The sequence below is a fragment of the Rattus norvegicus genome, chromosome 8 (genome assembly GCF_036323735.1).
Source record: "Rattus norvegicus strain BN/NHsdMcwi chromosome 8, GRCr8, whole genome shotgun sequence".
Taxonomy (NCBI): Eukaryota; Metazoa; Chordata; class Mammalia; order Rodentia; family Muridae; genus Rattus; species Rattus norvegicus.
Window position 1 is genome coordinate 113148716 of NC_086026.1, and position 12398 is coordinate 113161113.

General features: G+C 46.0%; 1 protein-coding gene across 17 annotated transcripts in view; it reads right to left on the minus strand.

The window, feature by feature from the left end:
* Tmem108 (transmembrane protein 108) overlaps positions 1–12398 on the minus strand; it is a 294072-nt gene that overhangs the window by 203791 nt on the left and 77883 nt on the right. For 2 of the 17 annotated variants that reach the window (XM_039082594.2, XM_039082590.2), the window contains exon 1: positions 10282–11358. The exons of 12 other annotated variants lie outside the window; for them this stretch is intronic. The gene's annotated coding sequence lies outside the window, so the exon portion shown is untranslated. Of the gene's footprint in view, positions 1–10281; positions 11359–12398 lie in introns of those variants that run through there. 3 more of the 17 variants (XM_039082606.2, XM_039082603.2, XM_063265235.1) reach the window with 3 other exon arrangements.

The following is a 12398-nucleotide window of genomic DNA, read 5'->3' on the forward strand; positions in this document are numbered from 1 at the left end:
GCACTGAGCCTTCTCTCCAGCCCAATACTGTACTTTTACATACACAAGACATGTAAGTAGTGTTGCATGTAATAATTAGCAAGCTATAAAACAGCTCTGAAGACTGACAGAGCTATAAAGATGGCCTCAGGACATTCAGAAGCCTGGCATGCACACGTGTTGAATTCCTTTACAATATAATAGAACATGTTTTCTAAGGACAGCTAGGACAGGGAAAGAAAACCTGCTGTGTACTAAACGGATTCTGCAGTGCCTTTAAACAGAAGGCCATCGTGCCATTTGTGATAACGTGGATGAAACTGGAGGCCTTGAAATGAAATGAGCCGGAAGACAAATGCCACGTGACCTCACAGTGAAACTGTGAAACCTACCTTGGCGCGTGCAGAAGCAGAAAGTCAAACAGGGATTACTGGGATTCGGGGTGCACACAATGGTATTAAGGTGAGGTAAGGATATGAGCGAGGGAAGGGTGTGTGTCTGTGTGCAGCTTCCCTTCCCTCTCTGGGGACAGCACTCGCCTAGCTTATCAACGTGTTTGCCACTGGGGATTAGCAGGAGCTGGGGTGAGAAACACTAGGGAGATATGGACCAAAGGAAACAGAATACCAGTGAGACATCAGTTCAAGTGGGGCATCAGTTCAAGAGGTTACTACAAAGCTTGGTGCCTAGAGATAACGGCATGCACTGTATTCCTGAATATCACTACAATTAGGTCGGAAACGTGCCCACCATGAGAAGAGGCATGTGGAGTGAGGTATATGTCAACTAGTGACAAAGGTATACATTCTTGAAAGCGTCAGGATGCGCCACCTACGTATACACAATTTTGTCAATTAAGACAAATGACGGTTTTAAAAGAAAACGAGAAAGTTTCCATTTTGAAACAACTCACAACCAGAGAAGAAATTAAAGTAGAACTGAAAATTGTATTCTCATATATATGTCTGCCTGCATGCTGTCTTGCTCCCCCGCCATGATAATTATGGATTAATCCTCTGAAGCTGTAAGCCAGCCCCAGTTAAATGTCTTCCTTTATAGGAGTTTCTGTGGCCATGGTGTCTGTTCACAGCAATAGACCCTCACTAAGACACTAAGGCTTTGAACTTGGGGTCGTCCTACTTTGACCTCCCAACGTCTGGTACCGTGAGCATGAACCACCATACTGGGCTTCCTTTCGTCTCTCCATCGATGGATTATTCATAAAAATAATCCTATAAAAATGTAAGGAGTGGAGTGACTCTGATACTTAGAAGGAAGGCTGCAACCTTAGGTGTCTCTGTTAGCAGAGGTCAAAGTTCACAAGGTACACGGGCAGCCTAAAAAGGGTGGGAAGATAAAATAAAGATAGAAAGACGGAAACAGAAGCAAATGTTAAATGGGATAATCGATGGAGCTTCTCTGCTGCTGTGATAAAATACCACAATCAAAGATAATTAGGGAGCTGAAGCTCCAGGGGGCTCGATGTTCGCAATGGTGGGAAGGCAGGGTGGCAGGAAGCGGGGAGATCACATCTCAGCTGCTACAGGAAGCAGAGCCTGAACCAGATGCGGAGTGAGGCTAGAAATCCTCAAAAACCCACCCCATACTTCCTTCAACAGAGCTGTACCTCCTCCTCAAGGCTGCATAACCTTTCCAACAGGGCCACTGGCTGGTGATCGCGTGTTCAAATACTCAAGGTTATGGGAGACATTTCTCATTGAAAACACCACATAGGGTTCTGTAAAAAAACAAACAAAACAAAAACAAAACGAAACCCAACGCAACCCAAACCAGACTGTTAATGGCACCATTGATGGAGAGAAGAAAGGAAGTCCAGTGTGGTGGTTCATGCTCACGGTATCAGAACTTGGGAGGTCAAAGTAGGAAGACCCCAAGTTCAAAGCCTTAGTGTCTTAGTGAGGGTTTTATTGCTGTGAGGAGACACCATGGCCACGGAAACTCCTATAAAGGAGACATTTAATTGGGGCTGGCTTACAGCTTCAGAGAGTCAGTCCATTATCGTCACGTCAGGAGGCTTGGCGGCACGCAGGCAGACATGGTGCTGGAGAGGGAGCTGAGAGGTCTACATTTGAAGGCAGCAGACAGAGAACTGCCTTGAGCTTCTGAGACATCAAAGCCCACTACCTAGTGATACTCTTCCTCCAAAAAGCCCACGCCTACACCAACAAGGCCACACCTTCTTTTTTTTTTTTCTTTTTTCTTTTTTTCGGAGCTGGGGACCAAACCCAGGGCCTTGCGCTTGGTAGGCAAGCGCTCTACCACTGAGCTAAATCCCCAACCCAAGGCCACACCTTCTAATAGTGCCATTCCTTGGGCCAACCATTCAAACACATGAATCTATGGGGGCCAAAGTTATTCAAATCACCACACTGGGATACAAAGAAAGACCCTGTCTCGTCTGTTACCTTCCTCTCCCCACCAAACCTAACAAGTAAATCATTAGGTTCAGTGCTTCTTTTAAAAATCAAATTATATAACACACTAATTGAACAAAAATCCCACCTTACTCTTCCAATATTATAGCCATGAGAAAAAGAAAGAGTATTTCCCAATGCTTGGCATTACCTTGATTCCAAACTGAGACAGACACAAAATGAGAAAGGGTGTCACAGGTGAATCTTATACAGCTGACATAATCTTTAAGCACATCACTAGTGATTCTAACTGTTATGACCTTATTGGTTTTACCACAGGATAGAAAATTTAATAATTAGGAAACTGATTAACACATTGTATCACAATAACAAATTAGAAAAATGATCAAATCATTAGTTCTAGAAAAAAATGTTTGGTCAAATTCATCACGAGTTTATTTTATTCTTGTTGGTTCTGAGCCTTGTGCATGCCAGGCAAGGGCTCTACCAGCGAATGGCACCCCTACCCTTTCCTTTGCAATTCACAATTCTAACAAACTAAAAATTAGTAGTAATTTTCCTGATCTGATAAAGAGAGCGTATGAAATAATAGCAGAGTGTGCAATAAACATCAGGCACTTAATTATTAGAATATATTTTAGATTCTCCTTTAATATTAGACATAAGACATGCTGGCTAACACTTACTTGTACTTAACACCCTGCAAGTACAGGTTAGATACAGATATAGTAAAAGAAACAAAAACATTTAAAAAGATTGTACCTATAAGACATTATTTATAGGTATGCTTTTATAGAAAATAAATGTTACCCAGGTTAACCAAAATATTTGGAACCAGAAGTGTTTTAGACGTCTTTCCTTTTTTTTTTCTTAGATTTTTAAATATTTGCCTGTGTGTAATGAGATGGGGGTAAACAGGACCAAGCACATAATTCATTTATGTTTCACACATACCTTACTTGGGTTAGGAAGATCCACCAATGCCTAAATACCCCAGGCTTGGTTCTCAGTTCTCAGGAGGCAACAGGACCCTGAAGAGGTGGTACCTAGTGGGAACCTTATGCGACTCAGAGTGAGCCCTTGAAGAAGGGCTCCTGTGTCTCCTCCCTCTCTCCCTCTCTGTACTTGGTCAAGAGGTCAAGGGGTTTCCTCCCCCACATGCTTGTGCCGTGATGTATGCACTGTGCTCTCAGAGCCCAAAAGCTAGGACTCAACCTGCGAATCTGTGAACCCAAATCAGCCTTCCTCTTGCCGAGCAGATAACTTAGGCGTTGATTATGTTAACAAGAAGCTGCCTAGCACAGGACTTTCCTTGGATAACATCCTCGCACATGTTTACGTCACCTACATTTCCACTGTGAGCTGCACCATGGGGGCGGATGTGGAATTTTCCACTTGTGGTTTTGAACGACGTTCAGAAATCTGGGTGCTGGACCACATGAGATTTTTTTTTGACTAGGAATGCTCAATTTGTAATTAGTAAAATTAGGCAAATGTTAACAGTCTTGAAAGTAGTATATACAATATAAATGTCAACTGTGTGTTTCCATTCAGTTTGACTCCCTTAGGCAGGCATGCCAAGGACACTGCCATCAACAGGGGTAAAGTATAAAGAACCTACCAATACATTTTGAAAAACGATTGTGATTTTTATGTGAAGTGTTTTTGGGGTTTTGCTGCTGGTATTGTTTTCTCGTTTTGTGTTTTCCTGTTTGTCTGTTTCTGGGGCCAGGGGTTGAGCCTCAGACGCATGGACTCTGCCACTGATTATAATTCTGAAAAGTTTAGATTGAATTGAAAATTATGATATGACTCTTTACTTTTTTTAAAGAAGATGTTATCAAAGAAATGAAACACTGTAAAAGAAAAAAAAGGAGATAATTTACACAAAAGTTGGGGATAATTACTGAAACGATAACTTGCTTCTGAACCTCTACAATGTGGGTCTAAGGGCCCTCTGTTTTTAATTCCTCAATAGCGTTCATGAATTTTAAACACTGTTTCATATGTATGCCATGCTTTCAAAGCCTAGAACACGATGTTGTGTCCCTGCGACACAGGATTCTTGGGTTTTCCATGTACAGCCTGAAAGAACATGCTGATTTTGTAAACGTTCAGAAACGTGGCCTGAATGATCATTCTGTCTCCAGAGGAGGAGGGAGAAGGTGGCAGGTGCAATTCCACATGGAAGCGAGCTCTTGGGGAACATGCAAGCACTCAGGCTGAGCGACTGCCTTTATTTTTAGTTTTAAATGGAAAGTTTCCTGTGCAAAGCCATCCGTGCAACTATCAGGTATCTATCCCGACCCCCTACACACACATACAAGGTAGCTAGTCCTCCTCTGACCACCATCCAAAAACATTAGTCGGGAAGCAGCTCACAAAGGATGAAAGGGTTTGCTGTAAGCCTTAGTTAGCTCCTCACCTCATAAATCTAATCTGCTGGAGCTTTACAAGTCACTCGGTTACAACAGTAAACAGATTGCCAAGAATTTGCAGACGACTAGCTTTTCAGAAAAGCGTAAATTATAGTGGAATAAGTACGATCCATTTGCATGCCAATATGCTCCCTTGGGTGGAGAGAAAAGCCCAGCGTGGCATCTGGTCCCTGGAATACAGCCTGTGGCAGTCTGAATTTCCTAAAAATAGTTATGGTGAGGCCTATCCAGACACTCTGCCCTGCTCTATCAAGGTGTGGAACTTACTTCCACTCTCCCCAATCTGACTGGGCTTTGAGATGGCCTCAGGGAACAGAGTGCAACAAGTGATACTAGCTGTTTTGGTCACAAAAGATGATACATCCTGGCTTTCTTCCTCTAGGGTCCTGTGTTGAGCCAGTGCAGAAGAAACTGGGTTACTGAAAGCTGTTTTCTCTGGAGAAACAAGAAAGCCCAGCTACTGTAGTCCTCCCAGCCCAGGCTGCACACACAGGGTGGGTTAGCCCATCAAGCCTGCAGTTCAGCCAGCCCAGAGGGTTCCCAGAGCGGAGGTGAGCTATTCCCCCTTAGCCCTGGTCAGACTGCAAGATTCATGAAGCCAGCAGTCATGACTGCTGCTTTGCAACCCTAAGTGCTGGCGTGGTTTGTGACAAACCACTAGATAATGAGAACAGAGAAATGTCGTAAATGGAGAGTACTGAATGCATATATACACACACACCCTCATCCGCCCAAAGGAGAAGAAACTCAGAGCCAGTAAGTATCAAGGCTGCCTAAAACCCCAAATGAGGGTTCTATGTTTTAACCACCAAAGAAACGAAAGCCACCATTGAAAGCTAAATTTGATTAAGGACTCATCTGCCTTTTGCCACTGACCAACAACGCCAATTAGTGGACATGTGATTAACCTGTTATTTGCAAAACCAGTTTCTCCAACCCTTTTGTTGTTAATTGTTTCGGAGAATTGCTGAGTTCGTCAGCAGAGGCTGACCGCCTTTGCTTCTCTGGGAGACCTACTCAGTTAGAAGCTTACCCTTTGTTTCCTTCCCTGTTGGCAGCTACAGTTTTCAATCAGGAGCCCTTGGATTCAGTGGAATCCAACATAGCCACCGGGCTCTACGCTGCCATCTGCTATCGAGTGCTAGCAAGAAGTAGCCAGACTTCACGGCTAAATAGAAATCCTGGTCCGTTTCACCGTGTGACCCTAGGCAAAGTGCTCGGCCCTCTGACTCGTCTCTAAAATGGAGATAACAGCTATTTATCTTGTAGGGTGGTTACAGAATTAAATGAGCCGCTGCATATAAAATATCTAATGTGCCCAGCACATGACATGTTTCCTCTCCTTAGATTTCCTGGCCAAGTTTTCCAATAGAAGAAGCGGGAAGACCCAGGGCTTATCTCAGATAAAAGAAGCCATTACAGGGAAGCCACACCCTTCCTCCTGTGTGAGTGACACTCCTGAGGCACCTGAAGGACAGTGCTCCAGTCTACACTGGAAACATCTACAAGAAGAGCCCACAGGACCCCTCTTGCTTTGTTTAATTGTAGCTGAGCCTATGTGAGCCTCGGTCCAGTAATAACTCCCCTTTACTGTCATAGAACTCATTTATGTTTTTAACTTTAATTCTAGGAAATTTCACCCATGTATACGGTGTATCTTAGCAAGTCACCCCTCATCTTTCCCTCCAGCTTACTTCTGGGACTACTATTATATCCTTCTCCCAACTTCGAGTCCTTTTACATTTATTTCTTTATTTTCCCTCTGAGTTCAATTAGAGCCCTCCTTATACACACTGGTGTAGGGTGGGACAGGAGAGAGCCTGGGAACCTGGTCTGAACTCAGTCCTGGCCACACTCCTAAACAAAAGCTTGCTCTCTCTCTCTCTCTCTCTCTCTCTCTCTCTCTCTCTCTCTCTCTCTCTCTCTGCTGCCACCAATACCACCAATGCGTTATCAGCTAGGGGTGGGGCCTCTGGAGCCCCTCCCTGCTCCAGCTGTAGGTAACCACAGCCAGCCCCCCTCCCCCCCCCCCCCCGTTCTTTCAATCTTCCTGGGACAGGTTCTCTGTCCACAGTCCTGGCTGACATGGAACTCACGGTGATCCACCTGCCTCAGCCTCTCATGACTGCATACACAAACCACTAAACCTGGCTTGCTATCACGGATCTTTAAGTCAGAAGAGAACTTGTTCTCCTTTGGAGGTTACTGGAAGCCCTTTATGCTGGAGAAATAGGGAAGCTGAATTACTGACCACTTAAGGAGAGAAAGATCTCAGGAGACCTATAGGTTTTAAAGATTTGACTGACAGACGGACAAAATGAATGTTGCATGGAGAGAACAGAGAATCAGGGAACCATCTGGATACTCTTCTTCCATTCAAACTCATTCTGGGCTTTGTAGGCCTTAATTTAATGTGACCAAAAGACCTCAATCAGCCCTTATTTAACTGGTAAGAAGCAGGCCTGAAGCCATTCTCTAACTTATCTACTGTCATGCCTAACTCTTGGGGTGGGTGGAGTTGGGAATGGCTTTATGGTTTTCAAGCAATGTCTGACACACATGCCAGTGGCCTCGGCCTTCAGAAGGCAATGAGAACCGGGTTCAGCACACATTCCTATTCTGATTAACTTAAAATGGGCACCACGTCCCAGACTTATCTCCTAATTTCCAAGCTCACTTCCTTCCGAGGAAGGAATGGTTATTATCTTGGACAAGAGCCCACCCTAGGCCCAGGCCTCTGCTCTCTAGACTTGGAGAAGCTCCATCAGAGATTTTTCCCTTGAAACATTCTAAGACACAGAAGATGAATTTCAGTAACACGCTGGTGGATGCTGTCCCTGGCATGTGGCCATCACCCAACAGGAAACGACAGGCTTCTGTGGTCTTTAACCTACTGATGAACAGGGTCGATATTATATTCTATGACGAATGGGTAGGAGCCCAGCAAAACGCATGTCAAAACTTCTGTCAGGGCTGTGGGCTAAGTCAGCACTGACCCATCCACAAGAAGCAAGCACGTTGTAATTCCTCCCATCTAGGGACCAAAGACGTTCTTTAAGGGTTCAGATAATCTGATCGCAGACTGACAATGCTCAATAACTGACCTATCTAACCCAAGGTAAGGGACAGAAGAGGCAACCATTTGTATTCAAAACTACCTAGATCAACACATTAACTGGGAAAGACCGGACTGTAGTTAGGGACCGAACTGAGATTTGAATGTTTGACTGCTGCAGTCAGGTGAGAAAGAAATGAACACCAGATGTGGGAATTGAAACAATGAGAAAGATAAAGGGGTCACCAACCCTGGAAGCACACTGAGGTAATGGACAGGAGGCAGCTGAGCCCAGGAAAGGGGTTGGCATGCTTTTATCTGTCGTGAAGACAATGAGGGTGTATTTGGGAACGAGGGTGGGGAAAGTCGGGGCCACTGGGCAGATAGCTCTGACAGGCCTGTTCTAACCCAGCTTGATGGGAATTTCCTTTCCAGAGTGTAAACTCCAGAGATCCACACTTAGAAAGCAGGATTCTCCCTCTGAAGATACTCGGCATGGGGGTTGGGGATTTAGCTCAGTGGTAGAGCGCTTGCCTAGCAAGCACAAGGCCCTGGGTTCGGTCCCCAGCTCCGGAAAAAAAAGAAAAGAAAAAAAAGATACCCGGCATGGGCCTCCAGGTCTGAACAGTAGGAGTGTAGATGATGGGAGAGCGGTTCTCTTGACTGGACTCAGCTGCTCCTTCGAGTGAAAGAGGAGTTCAGTTTCATGTTAAATTGGGTCCCATTTGAAACTAAATTTAAGTCTAGAAATGGGCTCTTTGGGGTTCATATTTGTAGCTCTTGCTACATTTTTATTCTACAGCATGGCCTGAGATTTCAGGGGCTCTGGATAAGAAAGCCTTTGTTTAAGAGGTCAGAACCAGTGTGATTTGGCATCTTTGTCAGAGTCCTCTGAAGAGCTCAGGACCAGACGATCTTATTGGATCACGTTCTCTCAGTGAATAGAAGTTTGGCAGTCAGTCTATAAACGCACCTCTGATTCGTGGATTAGTATCAACCTCCCAGCTCTTGCAAAGACATTGTTGTTCCAGACCACAGAGATTGACTGCCCTCAAACAACTGTCCCCAAACGACTGTGACCTCTAACGCCTTAAGAATGGATACAACACAAGAATGCAAATAATTGATAATAAATAAATTCTTCAGTTTTCTTTTACATGACTCATCCTTCCAACCAAAACCAAGTAAAAAGACAAGACAAAACAAATAATCATACATTAAAAGCTGGGCCTCATCCCCTAGGCCTGTTATATACTGGAAAGGCAAGAGGATTTGAGGACAGCCTGCCTAGTCTACAAAGTGAGTTCAAGGCCAGCCTATACAACTTAGTAAGGCCATGTCTCAAAATAACAGGTATATTTTCTAAGTAGCTGGGTATATAGCTCCCTGGTAGAGCACGTGCCTAGACATACCAGGTCCTAGGCCCTCTCTTCAGTGAGAAATAGTGATGAATCTCACCAATCCTATCTCTAGTCATACTCCCCAGAAGAAGCCACTTTAAGTGTCCTCGGAACACCTGGAAATGAACCAAGTACATGACAAATGGTGACAAACTCACAGAGCTTCTCGTGATAGAAAGAAAACTCCGCTAAAGACTGTGAACCAAGAAACGGGTAGCGTTTGACAGACAGACAGCCAAGCCACTCAGCCCCAGTGCCTGCCATGCGCTCATGCACCTCCCCCAGGAGCTGAATCTCCGTGAAAAGAACATCCACTTGACTCCCAGGGAGGCAAGAAAAAACCAGCGCCTCCCACCTTGGGGCTGGGAAACTGATTCATCCCAGCAAGGCGAAGAGCACGGTCAGCATCTGCGGATGGCCACTTATGTCTGCACAAACCCAGAAACTGCCCTCCCCCAAACTGCCACCCGGTGAGAGGGTGCCCCATACTAAGAGCCCAGTCAAAGGGTCCCCCGAGACTCTCTACCAGTGGCTCATTTTGGCCGATTGTGCTTTTTTCCTCCCTGTGAATCTGAATTAGATGAATACAGGATAATTCATTAATAACAAATCTTTAATTACTACCTCTGCTTCATGAACTCAGAGGAAGACATAAGCTGGCATAATATTTATATAAATACCAAATACCTACCTTCAGACTAGTCTTTCCTAGTGGCTTGCATTATTTTAAGTTCCCATCTATTTTAAATTTGGGTTTTGTTTTGGTTTTTTTTTCCCCTCAGACTCTAATTAAAATTTCCCCTGACTTAAGACCAGATTGTAAATTCTCCTACAAGCATCAGGTCTTCGGAGTAGCCCCTGAGATCACACTTTGCCCATCTTTGAATACGAGTGGCCTCTGGGGCCCTGCCCGGCCAGGTCTCACCCTTCATCACAGGATGCTGTGTCCTTACACCCTTGCTCACCCTCGCCTCCAAAGAATCCTGGCCTCTGCTCCTTCCTCCTGGGCTTACCTTGGCTCCACCGCCCACCGTGTGCTTCCATTCCCAAGCTGAAAGAACCATGGGTGCTGCCGGCTTGTTCTCCCCACTCTGTGGTCTGGTTCCAATCATGGAGACATTCCTATGGCAACCAGCAAGCACCCCCACCTCACTCCCTTCCATGGAAGTTTCCCTGTTTGCAAGGCAGGCACTTGGCAAGGACTCTGAATTACTTTCTCTTGCCTAGCAACTACTAGCCTGCTGCAGCCCTTTGCATGGGGATTGGCTTCCTTCCCCTCTTATCTTTTAACACACCCTTAGGAGCTGCTTGGTTAGCTGTGAAAAGGAGGGCTATCACACAGGCCTCACCGGGCACTGGCCTAGAGAGCACAATGGTGTTGGCCAACCTGGAACCTTGCTCTTGTCCCAAGGTAAGAAGATATTCGCAGGCTCAAGGCAATGTGTTGAACATCGACAATTCTATGCTGAGGACCCCAGGTAGCTCCAGGGTTCTTATAGAACTCCAGATCATCCTCATTCTTAGCTTCACAAAAGAGTCAGAATATCTAAAGCTGACTCCATTCAGAAAAGCAGGTTTAGGGGCTGGGAGATGGTTCGGTGGTGAAGCGGACCTGAGTTTGCTCTCTAGGACTCACATTAAAAAGCCAGTCAGGGTAGCACACACACAGCAATGGGGAGTCTGAGGCAGGGGGATGCTTGGGGCTTGCTGGCAAGCCAAGCCAGCCAAATGCAAGAGCTCTGGATTTAAAAGAGAGAGGAGAGAGAGGAGAGAGGAGAGAGAGACACAGACACACACACACACATACATACATACATACATACATACATAGAAAGAGAGAGGGAGAAAGAGGGAGAAAGAGAGGAGAGAAAGAGAGAGAGGAGAGACACACAGAGAAGCATACAATGAGAAACACACATACATACATAATACATAATACACACATACAAAGAGAGGCACAGAGTGGGAGGGGAGAGAGAGAAAGGACACAGACACACAGACATATGGGGGGGCAGGGCAAACAGAGAAAAAAGAAGGCAGAAGACACTTGAAGTAACCTGTGGCCTTGATAGACACCCTCATACTCACAAATCCACTGGAATTTGTTTGTCCATTATGTGTGTATTAGGATCCCTTCTCTATTTTATTTAACAGCGACCACACAGGCATTTCAACTTATAGGTTGTACCTTATTCCCTTAGTTTATTTTGGTAATAGGAATAAACATAGCCTCAAATCACTAATGATGCTATATTCGTTTGTTTGTTTGTTTGTTTTTAATTGCAGTGAATTCTTAAGAAATACCCAACAGGCCTGTAGCCCAATTCAGGTGCCCCAGGTGAAACACCATCTCTGACAATCTCTGCAGGAGAGAAGCTTAAAACAATGAATTAGCTCTTGAGGACACCGCCAAACAATCCCACGCATGCCTGGTGTCCTTTTAGGAAAAATGCCAATGGTGGGTGACAGTGAATGCTTGGTTCTAACTGTGACAACTAGACTCTCAAACCAGCTTGTGGAGAAAGATGGAAGCTACTGGAAAAGCAGCCAACTGCTCTCCACAAGGAAAACCGGGCAAGTGCTTCAGAGGGGAGGGGTTGCCAGTGAGGAAAGGAAGGAGTAGAAGCCAGAGGGAGTATGGGTAAAGGGCGGGGCAGGGGCAGACACTATCCGTGTGTGCAGGGACGGACACCATCCATGTGGGCGGGGGCGGATACCACCCATGTGGGCGGGGCGGATACCACCCATGTGGGCGGGGCGGACATCATCCATGTGATCAGGGGCGGATACCACCCATGTGGGCGGGGCGGACACCATCCATGTGAGCAGGGGCGGATACCACCCATGTGGGCGGGGCGGACATCATCCATGTGGGCGGGGCGGACACTATCCATGTGGGCAGGGGCGGATACCACCCATGTGGGCGGGGCGGACACCATCCATGTGAGCAGGGGCGGATACCACCCATGTGGGCGGGGCGGACACCATCCATGTGAGCAGGGGCGGATACCACCCATGTGGGCGGGGCGGACATCATCCATGTGGGCGGGGCGGACACTATCCATGTGGGCAGGGGCGGATACCACCCATGTGGGCGGGGCGGACACCATCCATGTGAGCAGGGGCGGAT